The following is a 17,862-nucleotide window of genomic DNA, read 5'->3' on the forward strand; positions in this document are numbered from 1 at the left end:
GCCCTGTTTTATTTGCATAATTGTAATGTGTGTTTTATTCCACACCTGTGAAAACAGCTGAAAGTCTCAAGGCAGGCTAGCTAAAGAATCTTGCTACTTGAGCTGGATAAACTCTTGATATGAGAAAGTGAATTAAATTTACTTTGTTCTTTTCTGTTGTATGTGAATTTTGATTAATATTTTTTTTCCCCCCAATCATTTGGTTGCTGGATTACAAACTTTATAATGCTTTATTGTTACTTTATGTAATGGTAGACGTGTATCAATGCTGTTGCGGTGTGACTGGTCTTAATTACACAGCATTGTCCCTCTTTCTGAATAATATGGGGTTGTCTCTGACAAGGGAAGAGGAAACACAGTTGGGATGTGCCAATTATCTTTTTTTTTCCCAACAGAGAAGAAAAGTAATGAACTTGTTCTTTGCTCAGTCACTTCACTGAAACTTATGAATAAGTCAGATGTCTGCAGAACTGAGAGTGTAGAAATTTCTAGTTGCACTAGGGTTGTACATATACTCCTGTCCTGGTTTCGGCTGGGATAGAGTTAATTTTCTTCCTAACAGCAGGCATAGTGCTGTGTTTTGGATTTAGTAGGAGAAGAATGTTGATAACAGGCTGATGTTTGTAGTTGTTGCTAAGTACTGCTTATGCTAGTCAAGGACTTTTTCAGCTTCCCATGCTCTGCCAGGCGCACAAGAAACTGTGAGGGGGCACAGCCAGAATAGTTGATCCAAACTGACCAAAGGGCTATTCCATACCATATGACGTCATGCTCAGTATATAAACTGGGGGGGGTTGGCCGGGGAGCAGCGATCGCTGCTCGGGAACTGTCTGGGTATCGGTCGGCGGGTGGTGAGCAATTGCATTGTGCATCACTTGCTTCGTGTATCATTATTATTATTATCATTATTATACTGTTACTATTAGCATTACTATTTTACTTTATTTCAATTATTAAACTGTTCTTATCTCAGCCCAGGAGTGTTTCTCACTCTTACTCCTCCAATTCTCTCCCCCATCCCATCGGGGTAGGGGGAGTGAGCGAGCGGCTGCGTGGTGCTTAGTTGCTGGCTGGGGCTAAACCACGACAGTCCTTTTTGGCGCCCAACGTGGGGCTTGAGATAACAACAGATTAATCAGAGTGTATTAAGGAGTCTGTTAACAGTTGCCGGTCACGATATTAGTTCTTCTGATCTGCACCATGTTCTTTTTTTTGCAGCACGCGTTAAAGCTTGCTGTCAGTTTGTGTAGTGTGCTATGCTCTGCAGTGATTCATGATCTTTTGCTTGGGAGGCTCCTTATCAAAACCCTGACCTTGAGCATTCTTTGGTATTTGGGTTTCATACAGAAGTCACTACTGTACTTCGGGTACTACCTCATAGAGAGAGTTAGCAATTATACTTCTTACTCTGAGAGGCTTGTTGTGGAGGAAATACAGAATGGCACCTTTGCTGCTTTCTTCTATGATGTTTCCTCCTTCATTACAACAACTTTCCTGTATCTTGAACACCCCTGGGCAGTTAAGATACTTCTATTGATAATTCTTGGGAATGTTGTTTCCATTTTGATAAAGGTCAGTAAGCAGTTTAAAAATACCATCCAGAGATCTACCCCAAGGCTGGATAGTTATGAGTGGCAGGGTGTGTGGGATCGTATGCGCAAGTACCTAGGGCAGTGGGGACCTCCAGTGTTTTGGAACTTCACCCCTGAACAAGTGCAGAATCCTGAAGAATTAGTAAAGTATTTGGAAGAAGTATGTTGTCACCCTGGTAGCTCCAGAGAGACACAAATCATTGCAACATGCTGGGGACTGGCCCATGCCTATCGAGCCGTGGTCAACGCTAATCAGTACCCTCAAAAGAAAGAGAAGGTCTCTGGATCTGATAACAAAACAACAAGCACTGTGGCTACTCAAACCCCCACTACAGGCCCTGCGGCTACTCCAACCCCCACTACAGGCCTTGCAGCTACTCAAACCCCTGCCCCAGGCACTGTGGCTACTCCAGCCACAGCCATGAGCACTGCGGCTACTCAAACCCCAGTGACAGACACTGTGGCTAAACCAGAGAACCAACCTGCGCCGGTATCAGTTGCCCCTATACAGAAGAAAAAATACACGAGGAAATCAGTTCGTTTAGTAAGGGATGAAGATGAACCAGGGCCATCACGAGAACCAGAGGAGGAAGAACCCATAAATGAGATGGTGACCACCCGATCCCTATCCCTGAGTGAGCTGCGAGATATGCGAAAAGATTTTGGTCGTCATCCAGGCGAGCACATCATCACCTGGCTGCTCCGATGCTGGGATAACGGGGCCAGTAGCCTGGATTTAGAGGGTAGGGAAGCCAAGCAGCTGGGATCCCTTTCCAGGGAAGGGGGCATTGACAAAGCAATTGGAAAAGGGGCAAAACCGCTCAGCCTCTGGAGGCGACTTCTGTCAAGCGTGAAGGAAAGGTATCCCTTCAAGGAGGATGTTTTATACCGCCCAAGCAAATGGACCACCGTAGAGAAAGGTATCCAGTACCTGAGGGAATTAGGCGTGCTGGAGGTGATTTACAGTGACCTGAATGATGAGCGGTTAACCAAAGACCCAGATGAAGTCAGGTGCACACAATCCATGTGGCGGAAGGTGGTACGGAGCGCACCAGCATCGTATTCCAACTCGTTGGCAATACTAGCCTGGAAAGACGACGAGGCACCAACGGTGGATGAAGTGGCTAGACAACTCCGGGACTACGAAGAAAAGCTCTCTTCCTCCCTACGGGCCTGTGTCTCGGCTGTGGAAAAACTGTCTGAAAAAATATGCCAAGAGTTCCAACAACTCAGAGAGGATCTGTCCTACTCCCCACCTGCACGGACCAGTGTCTCAGCCATTAGGAGTCAACGTCCCTATGCTCAAGAGAGAGGATATAGAGGATACACACCACGGGGCACCCTGTGGTTTTACCTGCGTGATTATGGAGAGGACATGAGAAAGTGGGATGGAAAACCCACCTCAACCTTAGAGGCACGGGTGCGTGAATTGCAAGGAAAAACTATTAGAAAAGGCGGTTCTCCCAGGAAAATTGCAGCTCCAGTTTCCAGTGAGCAGTTCCCGAGACAGAGTAAGAGGGCTAATTTTACTTCCGACCTTGATCAGGGAACTTTTGATTCACATTTACAGGAAGTGAACAGCGAATACTGTGACCAGTGTTAGAGGGGCCCTGCCTCCAGCCAGGTGGAGGAAAGGGACAACCGGGTTTACTGGACTGTGTGGATTCGATGGCCTGGAACGTCAGACCCACAGGAGTATAAGGCTCTAGTGGACACTGGTGCACAGTGCACGCTAATGCCATCAAACTATAGAGGGGCAGAACCCATTTGTATTTCTGGAGTGACAGGGGGATCCCAACAGCTCACTGTACTGGAAGCTGAAGTGAGCCTAACTGGGAATGAGTGGCAAAAGCACCCCATTGTGACTGGCCCAGATGCTCCGTGCATCCTTGGCATAGACTACCTCAGGAGAGGGTATTTCAAGGACCCAAAAGGGTACCGGTGGGCTTTTGGTATAGCTGCTTTGGAGACAGAGGAAATTAAACAGTTGTCCACCTTGCCCGGTCTCTCAGAGGACCCTTCAATTGTAGGGTTGCTGAAGGTTGAGGAACAACAGGTGCCGATTGCTACCACAACTGTGCACAGGCGGCAATATCGCACCAACCGAGACTCCCTGATTCCCATCCATAACCTGATTCGTCGACTGGAGAGCCAGGGAGTGATCAGCAAGACTCGCTCACCCTTTAACAGTCCCATATGGCCAGTGCGAAAGTCTAATGGGGAGTGGAGACTAATAGTGGACTACCGTGGCCTGAACGAAGTTACACCGCCGCTGAGTGCTGCCGTGCCAGACATGCTAGAACTTCAATATGAACTGGAGTCAAAGGCAGCTAAGTGGTATGCCACAATTGATATTGCTAATGCATTTTTCTCCATCCCTTTGGCAGCAGAGTGCAGACCCCAGTTTGCTTTTACCTGGAGGGGTGTTCAGTACACCTGGAACCGACTGCCCCAGGGGTGGAAGCACAGCCCCACCATTTGCCATGGACTGATCCAGACAGCACTGGAACAGGGTGAAGCTCCAGAACATCTGCAGTACATTGATGACATCATTGTGTGGGGCAATACAGCAGAAGAAGTTTTTGAGAAGGGAAAGAAAATAGTCCAAATCCTTCTGAAGGCTGGTTTTGCCATAAAACAGAGTAAGGTCAAGGGGCCTGCACAGGAGATCCAGTTTTTAGGAATAAAATGGCAAGATGGACGTCGTCAGATCCCAATGGATGTGATCAACAAAATAACAGCTATGTCCCCACCAACTAGCAAAAAGCAAACACAAGCTTTCTTAGGCGTTGTGGGGTTTTGGAGAATGCATATTCCAAATTACAGCCAGATCGTAAGCCCTCTCTATCAAGTGACCCGGAAGAAGAACGAATTCAAATGGGGCCCTGAGCAACAACAAGCCTTTGAACAAATTAAACGTGAGATAGTTCATGCAGTAGCCCTTGGGCCAGTCCGGGCAGGGCAGGATATTAAAAATGTGCTCTACACCGCAGCCGGGGAGAATGGCCCTACCTGGAGCCTCTGGCAGAAAGCACCAGGGGAGACTCGAGGTCGACCCCTAGGGTTTTGGAGTCGGGGATACAGAGGATCCGAAGCCCGCTATACTCCAACTGAGAAGGAGATACTGGCAGCATATGAAGGGGTTCGAGCTGCTTCAGAAGTGGTTGGTACTGAAGCACAGCTCCTGCTGGCACCCCGACTGCCGGTGTTGGGCTGGATGTTCAAAGGGAGGGTCCCCTCTACACATCATGCAACTGATGCTACATGGAGTAAGTGGGTTGCATTGATCACACAACGGGCTCGAATAGGAAACCCCAGTCGCCCAGGAATCTTGGAAGTGATCATGGACTGGCCAGAAGGAAAAAACATTAGAATATCACCAGAGGAGGAGGTGACACGTGCTGAAGAGGCCCCACTGTATAATAAATTGCCAGAAAATGAAAAGCAATATGCCCTGTTCACTGATGGGTCCTGTCGTCTCGTGGGAAAGCATCGGAGGTGGAAAGCTGCTGTATGGAGTCCTATACGACAAGTCGCAGAAACTGCTGAAGGAGAAGGGGAGTCGAGTCAGTTTGCAGAGGTGAAAGCCATCCAGCTGGCTTTAGATATTGCTGAAAGAGAAAAGTGGCCAGTCCTTTATCTCTATACTGACTCATGGATGGTGGCAAATGCCCTGTGGGGGTGGCTGCAGCAATGGAAGCAGAGCAACTGGCAGCGCAGAGGCAAACCAATCTGGGCTGCCGCATTGTGGCAAGATATTGCTGCCCGGGTAGAGAACCTGGTTGTAAAAGTTCGTCATGTAGATGCTCATGTACCTAAGAGTCGGGCCACTGAAGAACATCAAAACAACCAGCAAGTAGATCAGGCTGCTAAGATTGAAGTGGCTCAGGTGGATTTGGACTGGCAACATAAGGGTGAATTATTTATAGCTCGGTGGGCCCATGACGCCTCAGGCCATCAAGGAAGGGATGCAACGTATAAATGGGCTCGTGATCGAGGGGTGGACTTAACTATGGACAGTATTGCACAGGTTATTCATGAGTGTGAAACATGCGCTGCAATCAAGCAAGCCAAGCAGTTCAAGCCCCTTGGGTATAGTGAACGATGGCTAAAATATAAATATGGGGAGGCCTGGCAGATTGATTACATCACGCTCCCACAGACCCGCCAGGGCAAGCGCTATGTGCTCACCATGGTGGAAGCAACCACTGGATGGCTGGAAACATATCCCGTGCCCCATGCCACCGCCCGGAACACCATCCTGGGCCTTGAAAAGCAAGTCCTGTGGCGACATGGCACCCCAGAAAGAATTGAGTCAGACAACGGGACTCATTTCCAAAACAACCTCATAGACACCTGGGCCAAAGAGCACGGCATTGAGTGGGTATATCACATCCCTTACCATGCACCAGCCTCCGGGAAAATTGAGCGATACAATGGATTGTTAAAGACTACCCTGAGAGCAATGGGTGGTGGGACGTTTAAACATTGGGATACGCATTTAGCAAAAGCCACCTGGTTAGTCAACACCAGGGGATCTGCCAATCGAGCTGGCCCTGCCCAATCAAAACTTTTACGTACTGTAGAAGGAGATAAAGTTCCTGTAGTGCACATGAAAAATATGCTGGGGAAGACAGTCTGGGTTACTTCCCCCTCTGGCAAAGGCAAACCCATTCGTGGGATTGCTTTTGCTCAAGGACCTGGGTGCACTTGGTGGGTGATGCGAAAGGATGGGGAAGCCCAATGTGTACCTCAAGGGAATTTGATTTTGGGTGAAAATAGCCAATGAACTGAATTGTATAATATTAATTGCTTTATAATACTGTATGTTATCTCTTAACTATATGTTATCTCTTAACTGCATGTTAATATAATAATATAGTAGGTTAATATTAAGTATATAATACTATATATTATGATTGCTATATGCCGCATCAATGGTATTGCAGTAAGAATTGCCCAGCCTAAGGAAAATGAACTTTGATGAAACCATGTTGGAATGAGAACTGACTTCAGCATGCAACAGTCCAACACTGCACACCACCTGTCCTGCTCTGAAAGACTGTGATGACAGATGGAACCCAAAGTCATGGGCTAAATGAACTCAATGGACATTTTAGAGGGATGGGCCATAGACGAAGGGAATGATATCTGTGTGTATATCAAGATAGGGAAAGGGGTGGTGATTAATTGGAACACATTGGAAAGGGGAGGGCCTGTGCATGACGTAGATGGTATAGAATAAGGGGTGGATACTGTCCTGGTTTCGGCTGGGATAGAGTTAATTTTCTTCCTAACAGCAGGCATAGTGCTGTGTTTTGGATTTAGTAGGAGAAGAATGTTGATAACAGGCTGATGTTTGTAGTTGTTGCTAAGTACTGCTTATGCTAGTCAAGGACTTTTTCAGCTTCCCATGCTCTGCCAGGCGCACAAGAAACTGGGAGGGGGCACAGCCAGAATAGTTGATCCAAACTGACCAAAGGGCTATTCCATACCATATGACGTCATGCTCAGTATATAAACTGGGGGGGGTTGGCCGGGGAGCAGCGATCGCTGCTCGGGAACTGTCTGGGTATCGGTCGGCGGGTGGTGAGCAATTGCATTGTGCATCACTTGCTTCGTGTATCATTATTATTATTATCATTATTATACTGTTACTATTAGCATTACTATTTTACTTTATTTCAATTATTAAACTGTTCTTATCTCAGCCCAGGAGTGTTTCTCACTCTTACTCCTCCAATTCTCTCCCCCATCCCATCGGGGTAGGGGGAGTGAGCGAGCGGCTGCGTGGTGCTTAGTTGCTGGCTGGGGCTAAACCACGACAACTCCACATAATACATTCATCGATTCTTGCATAGTCTCTGATTTAATCATGTAAGGATCAGAGGTAAATATCTTTTAAGTTAAGCGCTACTGTGAGCATTACATGTAGGCCAAGAAGATCCAATGAAATGTTATCATACAAAAGCATTTTTAGCTTTACTTTTCATGTTGTGCTTAAGCTATCCGAAAAACAACAGTGTATTTGCCTCACTGCACTTGCATCTGTTGAGTTTTCATTAATGAGTACTTGGCATTAAATGTAACATTAATTGTCTGTTGAGGCTGTGTCCTGAGGTGACTGATGTTTTTGACAGGGAGCCTCTACATGAATCAGTATATAAATATATAAAGAATGGAATTTATGAGCTCAGTTCTGTCTTCTGTTATGCTTAAGTGATCAGACAAATTAAAGGGGTTCAGACACAGATAATCTTGAAGATGTTCTTTGACTTGATGTCTGCTATTTTGCAGAAATCTACGTATATGCATATCACATAATACGTGAAAATTTATTAAAAAATTAATAGATATTAATCTCAGATTAAAAGACATAGTTACAATTCAAGGTGCAGAAATTTGAATTGTCAATGACCATTTTAAGAATGAATGTGGCATCAGACTCTGCACCTAATTTTTTATGAGGTTCTCTGGAGTCAACTCAGTAAAGCTGCAGCGGCCTTATATACAGAATACCTAGAAACATATTTTTAAAATCAGTGTACCAAAAATGCAGCAGTTTATGCTTAAAAATGTGACCCATGATGAATTTGTTCCTAAAAGAAGACTCCAAAACTGCACTGGGCCTATTTATCCAAAACTGTCTTTGCCAGATCATAGGGTTTTAACTTACTTTACAATTAATGACCTAATTTGTAGCACCGCAGGCTCTTGCCCAGCAATAATCTTACTTAGGGTCAAGTCTCCTAAGAAGGATGACAGCAGGAGTTATTCTGACAGAGTGCCAAAACAATACTGCAAAGTCTTCAGAAGTTTTAATTTTATGATGATAAGATCTACAGTATCAGATAAAATGGTCTGATCCCATGAACACTGCTAAGACAATAATGTGGAGATGATCAAGCCCAGATCTTGCAATGAATAAATGATCACAAGAAGTAATCAAACAAATTGTGGATGTCATCATTCCCTGTTGAGCACTGAGAAGCATCTTGGAAATAGAAGACTGCCAGATTTCAATGCTTGAGTTTACTTGTAAGAAATTCTTTGCTTTTTCATGCAGTTGGAGATGACGGGGGTTTTTTGTTGTATGTTTTTTTTTTCTCCAAACAATCACTAACACAGCATCACTGCCATCAACTACTGAGCTGGCAAGCGTTACTGAATACTATAATTTCTAATGGCAGTCTTTGCTGTTTCCATCCCAGACTAGGTCAGAAAAAAACAATGACCTGGAATCCTACTTAAGTGATTTTTTTTGCATCTCAGGATTGAGGGTTATTTGTCAGATTAGCTCATAAACTAGCTCTAAACATTGTCTTGTTTTTCTAACTGTATAATATAAATGTTTAATATTTGTATGATAAAGGGGCAGCATGAGGATAAATAAAATAGCAAATTAAATTTGGTTAAGACTTCTCTTCTTTTTAGTGTCTGATTACAAGCCAACAGCACATCATTTGGCCATGACTGAGTAAACCTTGGCCTTTACTACTTAGCACTGAGTGCAGAGGCTAGTATTGCCTGTATCTTTGAAAAGATTCAGAAGGAAGATTTATTTTTTTTAATCAAGAAAGTAACAAAGCCAACTGAATCCCAAAAGGAGAGTGTGTAGTAATTTCCTTCAGGATGTGTATTTTGTCTTATACTTAAGGTGAGCACAGCTGAAAAAAAGCATCAGCTATTGCAATTTTGTTGCAGTTGTTTGCTTTTTTGATGATTAAAAATAAAGCCCTCTATGATGTTGTCACTCACAAAGAGTATTCCCTGTGTTTAGTGACATGAGCTGTAAAAAGTTTTGATGCTAATAACTGGCTATATTCCAGCAGAAATTCATTTTTGTAGTAATTTCTTATTTCACTTTTAGGAATAGAAATACTCTGATACTCCACTTTGAAAAGCTTATAAAGGCTAACCACAGACTGATAAAAGGAAAAAATGCACATCAATGTTAGCTTTTCAGAAGCATCCTTTATTCTATGAAGCCTTTCATCCCATTTGTTATCAAACTAAGTCCAAAAGTCTGAGGATAAGTAATGTCTCTTTTTCTAGGAGTTTCAGTAGATACAGATTTCCTGAATCAGATAGTTTGTTGAGCTGTATTTTTAAAAGTCTGCTATCTTTTAGTTGCAAAATATTGTCAGTTCTTATAATCCTTGATTGACAAATTTATCTTCTTAACATTGTTTGATATTTGTTATGTTCCAAAAGATCAGTGAGAAACTCCTCAATGCCCAAATCTTAACACTGCTTATGTATGTAATGTAGCCAAATCCTAAAATGCCACACCAGCCATATGCGTTTGAATTATGGGGACCCTCTTATCATCATTTATTTCTTAAGGTAATATGTGCTAACCTTAGTTTTGAAGAGTAATACTATTGAATATATTCTGAAGACCTTTGAGAGTACTTTGAAGAGGCTAGGATCAGCGGAATCTGCTATCCAGCATATGCTCCAAAGCTTTCTTGGTACTTTCTCTGTATTTATATATTATTCATATTGCATCTTTTAATTCATCAAAGGTTTTTTCAACTTTAGTGCCCTGGGACATGCTCATATCTGTTTTGGTAGCTATGTGTACGTATCTTCTCCCCGCCCCCCCCCCGCACACACACACATTTGCAGTTGCTATTTAACATGTGAACAGGAACTGGATAAGGAGAGGAAAAAATAGGAGTGATGAGATCTAGGGTATGGAGAAAAAAGGTAGCTCCGGACTTTGGGATGTGTTTCTACTTCTGATATTGATTCATCAGGTGAGAAACAGCAAAACTGTAACTGTTCTTTTGTAGGGTTGGTGGATTCTTGCCAAGGTATCTCCTGTAAAATAGATACCATATTTTTGCCATTGACCTCTAGTTGTCAGGATTAAGACTGAATGTATTGCAGCCTCATTATATGATCAATGCATGGATTACCTAGTATTTAGAAAGTATTTTCTATCCCTAGCTAGAAGTTGTTGTATATACCATATGCATTCAGACTCTTATTTACTTGAAAAAAGTGTGAAATATACTAAAATGGAAGTAGTGAATAAAGGTATTAGCAGTGCCAGAATTCCCAGAAACCAAGTATCAAGAATCCATTTCGTGCCAAACAGAAAAAAGGTATTTAATGAAGCAATGAGAAGGACTGACCTTACACCCATTGGTTATGGACAACTTCTGTTTAATTAGCTTGTCCTTGGGATGGGCTTTCTGTCACGTACAAGGGTGTGGCGGGTTCTCAGACTCAAGCCTATTCCCTGGCGTCTGTAGGGCTGGCAGGGTCATGGCAGGACTCAGTGACAGCTCAAAGCATAAGGTCCTTCCCCTTACAATTTTTAAGGCACTGAGATCAGCATGTGGTATGTAGTGAGAGATCACACCTACAGTTAAAAGTTCATAATCTAGAAAAGTACACAAGTAACTAGACACTCAGTACTCTTACTAACAGAAGCCAGTTGAAACTTTCAACTCGTCTTCTTGCAGTATCTGATGGGTGTAGGAGTTTCTCTTCTGCTGTAGACCAGCACAACGTTTACACCTGTATGTCTCCAGCAATGCCAGAACCAGATGCTGCTGAGGCAGTGCTAGAATTATTCTGTAACAAGATACAGGAGTATCTGCCCACTGTTGAGGCCTCTCCAGGATATCTGATACGGGTTGTTAGCACGTTGTCTTTCTCAGTATTCCCCTAGTTCCCATTCTGGGCTCTGCACGGGCTGCAGGTAAATCAGGCTGTCAGTGTGCAATCATCCACCTCCAGTTTTAACAGAAAGATGAATCTTCATTTCATCCAGCTAAATATGATCCAGATAGTGATGCTATATTGGAGTTAACGCAGCACAGTAGGATCACCACGAGTGGGAGTAAAGACAGATGATAAACAACGGGAGAGTCCAGGAGGCATAAAAACATCAGTAAGGAAGGTTCAAGGAAAAGAGTGGACTGAGCAGTTTGATTCCACACTTAGGCCTGAAATTTCTTTTTGCAGATTGCTGGGTAATTTACTGTTCTGTTTTGTTTGTTGCATGTGTTGGCCTTCATGGATGATGTAAATCATGGACATTCTTCTCCCGTATAGCTTGTTTTTTATCTGTAGACTTGATACTTGGACAGTTACCTTCAACTCTGAATGATTTTGAAATCTGGTGCCCTTTGCTGAGAGGCAGGTTGTATCAACTGCTGTTATACCTGGGCAAAGGTCAGAGAGTTCTACCGTTTCAGAAAAACAAAACCATTTAGAATTAATAAACTTTCTCTGTTCACATTTATTGAAGTCACCCAAATTCACAAGCTGCAGAAGAAAGTAGAACTCCACTTTGATCAAGTAGAACTTCAGCTAATTCTCTGCCTTCATCCCCAGCAAAATGTATACATTAAAACATCATTAAAATGAGTTCCCTTCTTACTTTCTACCAGAGTTTGGAGTTGGATTTCATGTCATATTGTAAAAAGGAAAAAACAACAAAAATATCATGTAAAAAACACCAAACTAAAAAGTCCAAATAGATTAATTGGGTATCAATGAATATACACGATTTGTTCACACAAATTTGTTTGTGTTTGTGTGCACATCAATTTGTTCACATAATAATCTGTTCCTTTTCAAAAGACTCGTGGTTCTTAGTTGATCAGAAGTATTCATAAAACTCTTCCCAAAGCAATGAACTGGGCCAATAATCTATACTTGGACAGCATTATTAAAACACACTAATTGCAAAAACCATAGTGAGAGCTCACTCATTGTAAGAGTATGGGGTAGCAAATTAAGCTGAATGAATTAATCTTGGCACTCTGTTCCTCTGTGAACATGTAAGTAAACAAAGTTCAAACTGAGTGGAGAACCTGTCTGATTTAAGCAAGTGTATTATCTATTCGTGAAACATCACAGGGAAAAAAACCCAAGAAATCAAATTCATGCTACTGAGGTGTGTGGAACTAAATCTGACTGAGGTATGGATTTTTGTCTAGGTGAAAAGTTCCTCTTATTTGTAGAAGGAAGTCAATGACTAAAGATAAAACTGGACTTCTCAAGAAATGAATAATTTGCTATTTTTCAGTAAACAGTAGGCTTCACGGAACAAAGGAAAACATACAGAGTGCAAACAATTTCATCATGTAGCCATAGTCTAATCTCACTTTCATGAATTTGTCTGGAAATTAATTCAGTTGGACACGTCTCTGTTAAACTTGTATGAAAAGGACCTTGACGGAGCAAAAAAGAAGGAAGCTGCAGAATGTAAACCAACACCATTCTTAGGAAATATTTTTGCCTGTACACATGGAAATGTTTAGGCATCAGAGATAAGATAGCTGCTTTAAATTCAGTGTCCAGATTCTGCTGTATTAGACCCATGCAAGTCTGGATGTTTAAATTCAACTGTTTTGCTTTTTTGCTTGGTAGAGCATGATTGAAACAATATTATTTTTACCAGCTTGATTGGAAACAGATTGTGAAACTAGTTTGTAAGGCAGGTATTTCAAACAGTGGGACCACGCAGGTCCAGTTTTAGACAGAGGCCTTTTGCTACTAATTTATCTCTGCTTCTTACTTACATTTCTCTGTATTTCTCAGCTTCCAACCCTGAAATCAGATCTGCTGGGAAGGGGTGAAGGAGGAGTAGAGAGAGAGACCATGCTTTGATCCATTGCCTCCTGAAACATCACAGCTGCCTGAAATCCTTACATTGTGAATTATTTACATCATTTTCTTAAAAAAGATATATATTTTGATGTGGAAATGTTGCTGTAGTGCTTCATGAAAATGGTAGAAAAGGTATCTCAAGGCCATATGCTGTATTCTGCAGCCAATATGTCACATCCATGGTGTTCTGTGACTAAGGACTCCAGCCATGCAGTGCCACAGCTCAGCTGCTGGTTTGGTGCAAATGTCATCAGAAGATCTGGTCCAAGAGCCTGGCCAGATAGAAAAAAAAATATATTAAAATATATAAAAACATAGAATATAAAAACTTTTTTAAAAACCCGTAATACTCATACCTTGAGATGTTTCATCACGAAAGGTGAAGTTCCTTCCCTGCTGTGGTTAGCTGTTTTTTACTACTATGCAGCAGAGAGCTTGTAGAAAGGTCACGGAATCTTTTCCTCTTCTTTTGCTGCCAAAGGTTTTCCTACCTAAGCAAAGCGCCACTTGGTTTGTTCATTATGTTGCTCACATTTGACTTTGCTTTCCCACTGGAACGCTTACAAGAGAATATGTAAGTTTAGGATTTTGCTGGTTCCTGATTCATATGTAGTTTTTAATTAAATATTTTGCTTTCCTTATGCTGCCTTTGTCCCACCCTATTTTCTGAATTAGGTAAATTTCTGGAACTTCTTACATGTTTGAAGAAACTGGTAATCGTTATGCACTCCAGGAAAATAAGAACAGGTCATGATGTTCAATACCTCCCCCTCACTGAATAACAAGCTTCTGGAGCTTGAACTGAGAGGTTTTGTCAGGGCTAAAAAATAGAAATGAAATCCAGCCAGGTTCTCAGTCATATCCCAGTACCCTTGAGATGCAGAAACTTTCCCCTTTCCCTCTGGCCATATTAAGGTCTTTAGATTGATGCTTCAGCATGTGCTAATGGAAAGCCCTGTTCTTCGCGAGTGATCCATGTGGAGCAAGCCAGTGGGGTGTACCGTATATGAGAGAGACAGACCGTTCTTACACTTAGTAGGCATGAAAAGTATGCTTGAGAAGTTTATGCAGTCCCAGGATAAGCCTTCCAAATTATGCTAAATGTACAGGCATTTAAGATTAAAGGAGAGGTCTTTTTTTTTTATTACTTACTTTATTGGCAGTTAATATTTGATTTAAACTTGGAAACGCAGAGTTCAATTTCTTAGAGACATTCATCATACTTTTAGTAAATAACACATGAAAATAACTTATTAATGGAATATATAATATTTGGATTTTAATTTTCAAAATTATTTTATCTATTTATGTTTAATCTTTACAGTTCTTGTGATATATAGGCAAGGGCAGTTACATACTCAGTGGCAGTGTAATATGTAGGTAAAGGGGTTGACTAACAGCACTGCTGAAAGAATGCCTAGGCCAAAGGGAAAAAACATCTGCTTGTCCTTATCCTGCTGCTGTTCTCTGATTTCCAATTGGAATGAAAAATCTGATAAGGATTCATTGGTCCTGCAGTGCAGAACTCCATGATATTTTATAGACGAGTGGATTTTCTAAGACTTTCTAAGACTTTACAGATGGAAAGCCCTCAGATGTCTTCAAGGTGAGTTGTTGTTCATACTTCTATCCTGGTAGTGTTTATAGGGATCCATTGGGATGGTGACATTTCCAAACCCATACAAACCCTCTCTGCACTAATAAATGCAGCATGGAGCAGTGATGCCTAATATTTCAGGCTCTTGAGCTAATGAGCCATGTGGCACAGGGCAAAGCAATGCAGACTTGCTAGCTTAAGTCCTGATGCAAGCTTGCTGCAGGTTTTTCTGCAGATTCAGGGTAACTGTTAACATGCCTGCTGAAACTGATATATTAAAGGTTGCTGTAATATGCTCTGCATTTCCATTGTATGGTCTGGCAGAACTGAGACAATTACTCTGACTTAGAGCTTTCCTATCAGTAAAATGAAGACATCTGAGCAGAAAACAAATGCTGTTTGTGAAGCCCAACATTTTATGTAAGATTTGGCATCGAGGTATCAGCAGGTTCATGGAAAAGCAATGGTTCAAATTGTGTGGCAAAGCAGTTCAGCCAACATGCTGAACAGAAAAGTTAGAAACAGTCTTTAAAAACTGAAGCTGCTGAGTTCCAGCTGGATTTTCTTTATCTCCTGGCTGATCAGATGTAAAACAGAGATAATAAATTTTGAAGGCTTGGTAAGAAGTGGGAAGCCAGGTTGGGAATAAGAGGTGATAGGGAGACTGAGATTAGAAAAGTCTCATCCTGTCTCTACGGCACTATCAGCAGACTTTCAATTCATTAGTGGATGCAGTTCTGTCTAAAAAACTGTGGTTGTCATTAGTAAAGGTTTTATATTTGCATGCGCAGACACCCTGCAAGGCGCGTGTGCTCATGTTTGCTTACTGTATGTCTAAGTATTATTTAAATAATTTTTTTTTTTTTTTTTTTTTTTTTTTTTTCCAGGGCTACAAAAATGATCCGAGGGCTGGAGCACCTCTCCTATGAGGCCAGGCTGAGAGAGTTGGGGTTGTTGAGCCTGGAGAAGAGAAGGCTGCAGGGAGACCTTATTGCAGCCTTTCAGTACTTAAAGGGGGTCTACAGGAAGGATGGGGAGAATCTTTTTAGCAAGGCCTATTGTGACAGAACAAGGAATAATGGTTTTAAACTAAAGAAGAATAGATTTAGACTAGACATAAGAAAGAAATTTTTTACAATGAGGGTGGTGAGGCACTGGAACAGGTTGCCCAGAGAGGTAGTGGAGGCCCCATCCCTAGAAACATTCCAGGTCAGGTTGGATGGGGCTCTGAGCAACCTGATCTGGTTAAAGCTGTCCCTGCTCACTGCAGGGGGTTTGGGCTAGATGATCTCTAAAGGTCCCTTCCAACCCAAAGCATTCTATGATTCTATGATTGATTCTATGGTAAATACTCCCTTAAGCTGCCAGAACAGAGTAAAAGCAGGAAAAAAAATGCAATTTACAGACCTCCAGGGTGTTCAATGTACACAAAAATTTGGTCTTACATCTAGTTCCCTTGATATTCCAGATTAATGAATGCATCAAAATCAGGAGCTGTGTAATGAGTTTGCAGTGGAACAGGAACTTTGTGCTTCAAAACAAGGTTTGCTCCTTGCTTTCTCAGGCATCACACTGTGTTATCCTGTTCACAAACATATCAAGTGCCACCTTAGGTCTGTTTAGCCTGGTGCTCCCACTACTCCTGTTGGAAAACTGTTTCTCATCATCACTCTTCTGATGGTTGGAAACTGCCTTTTAATTTATAACCTTAATTTGTTCATGATAAGCTGATACTCAATTATTCACGTACCAGCATTATCCCTTAGCTTTAGAAGAGCTTAGTTTTCCTTTCTGTGATGTGTTTGTGAGGAATAATCCTATCTCATCTTAGATTTTATTTTGCTAGACTAAACAAACCAAAGCATTTGCTGGATTAAACAAGCTTTTTTTTTTTTTTTTTGTAAGACAGGCGTGCACTCTATTCCTCACTGTCTTGCTGTGTTGTTTCAGTCTCAACTTTTGCTTCTAACTGTGGCTAACCAAACTAGCATTTCAGAGGAAGAACCACTAGCGACTTTGCTTAGTAGCATCAGTGCTTTCCTGACTCCTGACAGCACTTCACGTCACACACTGTAGCATTGCAATGGCTTTCCCATGATGGCATTGCATCAGAACCTTATGATAAGCTTGGTTTTGACCACAACTGAAACAAGTTATTTTCTGCAGAGGAACAGCATCTTGATCAGCTGATAGTGAACATGTAGGGCTGAGTGTTTAAGTCAGTCTTGTACTTTAATCTTTTCTCTAGTTAACTGACACTTTGTGTTACTCATTACTTCAAAATGCCACTGGTCACTTTATAACTTCCATTTTAAAATCACATGGACACACAAAGGAAATCTTCCATAAATGCTGGGTTTAGGCTTGAGAATTTAAATGCAAAACCACCAGAACATTCAAAATTATTGGTACCAAGTGAGATCAATGGGCCTGCAGTACTTCCTTTATCAAATACCTATTTAAAGGCATGTATATATTTCTTTATGAAATGGGAAAAATATAGTACTTGTAGGGAAAATGTTTATGGGTTTGGTTATTTTTTTTTCAGATTTACATTCTCAGCCTCAAAGTTCATGAAACAAAACTGACTAGTTTGGCTTACTGGAAATAATTCTGGATCAAGTTAAGAATTTTATGCAGAACAAAAGATGAGCGAATGACCTTTAATCAACTTTCTCCTTCATTACTTTCTAAGATGTGACCCTAACATCCAAAATAGTTAAAACTGTGATCTTTCTAACTGTCATATTTCATGAAAGTCTGATGGAATGAGTGGTGGGTGGGTGGGAGGTGGATCACTTTGTTACAAGGAAGATTCGTCACATTTTACAGGGAAGTCGCTTGGAAGAAAAACCATTTCTTTTGAACCACTTTGTAGCACTTATTCTTTGAAGCTCATTCTTGTCTCTTCATAGCCGCAAAAGAAAGGAAATACCTGCTTGCTCATTCTTCTCACACACCTACTAGGTAAGCAAATCCTGGTGTAGTCACTGCACTCTGCTGCAGATGCACAAGAATGTGTGGTGGAGATGTTCACTT

The sequence above is a fragment of the Pelecanus crispus genome, chromosome 9 (assembly GCF_030463565.1).
Source record: "Pelecanus crispus isolate bPelCri1 chromosome 9, bPelCri1.pri, whole genome shotgun sequence".
NCBI classification, from domain to species: Eukaryota; Metazoa; Chordata; class Aves; order Pelecaniformes; family Pelecanidae; genus Pelecanus; species Pelecanus crispus.